Source organism: Cynara cardunculus, unplaced genomic scaffold, assembly GCF_001531365.2.
Source record: "Cynara cardunculus var. scolymus isolate 2C unplaced genomic scaffold, CcrdV1 Un_Scaffold_1499, whole genome shotgun sequence".
NCBI classification, from domain to species: Eukaryota; Viridiplantae; Streptophyta; class Magnoliopsida; order Asterales; family Asteraceae; genus Cynara; species Cynara cardunculus.
The window spans coordinates 63,407-67,810 of NW_020200783.1; the positions used below are offsets into that span (position 1 = coordinate 63,407).

The window sequence follows — 4,404 nt, forward strand, 5'->3', positions numbered from 1 at the left end:
CAGCCATGCCATCATCTTCCTGCCAATCAAGACGAACAACTACTCTATTGATCTCCGCAACAACCTTTACGAAGACAGGTCTGCCAATATAATAGAATTCTTCCAAAACTGTATTCTACAACCGGCCCTAACCATCTCCGACAGCGGGGTTTCGGTCAAATATGTCCAGCAGTACTGGCAGACCTGCGAGTTCTACCCGGAGAACCGCAGGATCATGGGGGACATTGACGTCCCAAACGACTTGGCATGCTCCATGAAGATTTCCCACGCAAAAATCTCGAAGGTCTTGTTCATTCCAACAAGACAGGAACACGGGATTGACCAATACGCCGAGCCGCAACCGTGACCTCCGCAATGCCTCCGACTTCAAGAGGCAATTCCTGCCTCCAATGTGGAACATGTTTTTCTTGATCCTCAACCGAGCCCTAACTTCCAAGCTCGAAAACATGGATCAAGGAAACATAAATATTATGACCATCATGTATGGTCTGTTTTTTAACCTCCCTCTGGACTACGCTCTGCTGATATACAATGAAATCCTTTCCACGGTCATCAAGAAGAACAAGCTCGTAGCCGCAGGAAAGCAACTCTCATCGGTGCTCTTCCTGTGTTTCCTTGCCTTATTCATAAGGGACGCGATGAAGAGGCACAACTTGCCAAGTGAGGAGCCCTTCACTCCTCAATACCATATGAACGAACATCTTCCAACCATCTCGAAAGATGGTTATCCTGCTGAAAGACCCCTTTCAAGGGCAATGCTCAGAGTCATCCCAGAGACATCCCATAGACATCTGCATGCCGTAGGGCATATGAAAGCTCCATGCTGGCCAACAACAGAGGCCAGCTACCCTGRAGCATATAGAGCCGTCCCCCATTCCAAGCRAGGGAAAGCAAGAGGAGTCGTCTTTATCGAATGACGAAGATGATGATGATGACACTCCTCCAACATCCCATGGCTCCATACATACAACTATCCCATCCCCCTACCAAGGGCAACCACATCTACTACCCCTGGCGATCAAGGCCAAAGGGGTATTGAACAAGGATGGCCCAGTCCAATCCCAACCCCAGCCAGCCATCCAGAGGCCACTCTTCGGGTCTCTGGAGATGATTTAGCCGAGGAACCACACCACCCATCACCTCTTTCCCAATAGGGGCTGATGAAGAAATAAGAGCTACATCGCCTCATAGCTCGCAAATACCCACACACACAAAAGCCTGTGTTGCTTCTGACTTTGATATTCCCATAGATCGTTCAGAGCGATCTTCTGTTCCTGCACCTCCCCTTTCGAAACTTGATCTAGCGAAGGGGAAACACATCTACTTCCCTTCAGCGGACTCTGAATCCGATGAAGAAGAATTTGAAGTCGCAACATCAAGAGATAGCTCCTCTCTTGAGGGATATCGAGGACATGATGGAAATCCTTCATTGCCTACCTTCACATAAGGCAATGTTGAAGGCACCTCTGGAACTGAGGCACAACCTACAACATCCGTTGTTGTAAAGGTTACTCTCATAGCTGAGTTGGTCACAAAGGCCAAGTTCCAGGCCTTTGCTGACTCGATTCAGCGGTCCATGGATGACCTTAAACTCAGCTTAGCAGGGATTGTTGAATCCCCTCCATCGATCGACCTTACATCGATTCAACAATCCCTTGCATCCTTCGAGGCTCACAAGAGGGACAAAACCACACACCTACAGATTCTCCAGCAATTAGGGGAACAACACCACAATGCCATATCCATCCTCTTCACCGCCCGCAACCAAAACATCATCGCCACCCTCGTAACCCTCACGGCCCAGGCAATTGCAACCGATGAAGCCATCGCCTCCATCACCTCATAAATAAATACCATAAACACCACCTTCACCACACTCCTAGCCACCATAATTGCCCAACTTCCACAAACAGCCCCCACCACCCCTCTCTGTAGCTCCATCATTCATTGAAGCCTTTACCTCTTTTGCTGCAGAGGTGAGGAACATGATATCCTCCTTCACCATCCCACCACCCGCCTCTATCTCAACCTCCATCCCTCCCTCCGCCTTAACATCCACCACCCGAACAAACATAGCCACCAGAGCCGATATGAGAGCACTCTCAAAGGCACTTATCTCCTCGTTCAACGAGATAAGTGAAAAGTTCACGCACATGGCTATAGAACCGACCAAGGTTTCTCCAAGAGCCTTGACATCCAGCAGGCATGCACCAACTCATTCCTCCTATTGATGGAGGAGACTCGAAGAAGGAAGGGATGACCAAGAAGAGGAGTAGAGCCTTCTTCTCAACTAGCCGCCCCATAAAAGGGCCAAGGCATGAGGATCCTATGATCATGGTCTAGGTCATCATGATGGGGAGAACCAGGCACAACCAAATGATGGAAACTGCTGCACCTCCACCTCCATGAACTCAAAGCCAACAAACCCAAACCTCCCAAGGAACCCAAGCTAGGGAACCAGATGCTCAACCCTCTGAAGATGTACATAATGTACATGTTCCCATAGCTAGCACCAAAGAACCCACACCCTTAACGAATGAGTTCTCACCAATCGTGGTTAGTTCTTCATCGTCTGAAAACCCACCTTCTCCCCAGCCAGAAATAAACCAACCCTTTACTCCATCACCAACACCTCCTCATATAGAACCTTTCATCGCCATACCCATTCAACCAGAACCTGTCATAACCCAACCCACCTTACCTCAACAACAGCCAACCCAACCAGAGCCCATAGAACCAGAAATACCTCAACCAGAGCCAACCCAACCTGAACCCTCACAACCAGAAGCCATAACATCCCCTCAACCCATAACCCATACACAACTCATAACCCATACAGGACCCACAACCCAAACACAATCTATCACCTAACATCAACCACCCATCACCCAACCATCACAGGTGCAAGCGGACATTCCTTCCTCATCAAGGAAACCTCCTCCTCAAGGCATGGTCGATGAGATTATTGCTAACTTCGAGTCACTGAGGAGACATCCAGAGATGCCGCCAAGGGTACCAGTATTGATGGAGAATATCCATCAGTACCTCTACCATGACCGTGATGAAAATTTGGTCCTCAATCCTCCCATGCTATCTCCTGAGTTGATGGATCTCTTGCGCCACGGATTCGTAAGAAAGACGGCCTCTCCACCACAAGCTGTCTTCTTGAACAATGGAATCAAGACAATCCTAGACATCAAAATGAGAACCTTCACTAATCAAGCAATCAAATACATCAAGTACACTGTGGAAAGCACACATGGGATGGTCAGCATCTTCAATGACAATGACTTGATCAATCTCAACCCATGGGACTTGATTGACCTCTATGGACACACAGCTCAGCGATAAGACCAAGGGATCAGATATGGGATGGCAAATCGAGCGATAGTAGAGACAATGGAAACCTTGGCGAAGTTTAGGGCAAAGAGCACTTTCAAATCGCTCTTGAACTTGGCATCGAAAGACTCTCCTACACTCCTCCAGACGAAGACTTCCCAGGCCTACAGGAGAAGAGATCTGCTTCAGTCTTGACTCAACCAGAGCTTGGATTGGTATTTAAGAATGAGTTTGGTGGTAAGAAATTCTTCTAACTGACTGAGGCCTTCAAGTACTCAACCACTACACTTGAATGGTTTCAGAATGTCATCATAGAGAGACTGGGCATACCACATGTGCCGATGAGAGAAGGTCAACAACTAATTGATGAGATCTCCACAGTCATTCGATTCAGAGGACTGATGATGCGTTTCTTGAAGATATCTAGAGGAGACCATGAATGAAGTATTTTTGTAATGTAATTTCACTTTCATTCCATCACTTTTGTAAGAATTCATCCAACACCTAGTCCAATGAATTTTTTTGGCAAAGGATATTTTTCTTTTAGTTTAACCTCTGTCTTTCACTTATTCTTTGATTGTTCATAGATTAGCCAATGTTTGTCTTTTCATTACTTAGGGGGAGATTGTTAGACCCCATAACTCATATTTGTAAAAGTAATGAAAAACAACAAGTGTGGAAGAGCAGGAGGCCGATGGAAGACTTTCAGGCAAAAAGACTAAGTGTCCAATACAACCAGAAGGCCGATAAACGTCCAGAGGTGCGATGAACTGCACATCTCCATAACCCCTCTGGTTACCAACACTTGAAGTCTTCCACGACAGTTCAACCAGAGGCACCCGATGAAGAAGATCTCAAGACATGGTTGAACAATGCCCCATAGAAGACAACTGGAGATGACAAATCGATAGCTGGATTCTCCAAAGATTTACTTTGCTTTATTTACTTTTCATATGTCTAGATAGCTTTCCTTTCCATAAGAGATTTGCTAAATATCTTCCATAGATAGCAATCTCCTTAATTAGCTTTCTAGTAAATAGGCTTTACGTTTCATGTAATCCTTTA

The 4,404-nt window shown here is 46.5% G+C and overlaps 1 long non-coding RNA gene across 2 annotated transcripts in view; it reads left to right on the forward strand.

The window, feature by feature from the left end:
- The first annotated feature begins 594 nt into the window (after positions 1–594).
- LOC112502486 overlaps positions 595–4,404 on the forward strand; it is a 12,508-nt gene continuing 8,698 nt past the window's right edge. The window contains exons 1-2 of one of the 2 annotated variants that reach the window (XR_003067699.1): positions 597–607; positions 1,251–1,253. This is a non-coding gene — a long non-coding RNA (uncharacterized LOC112502486). Of the gene's footprint in view, positions 608–1,250; positions 1,254–4,404 lie in introns of both variants that reach the window. The other variant, XR_003067698.1, reaches the window with a different exon arrangement.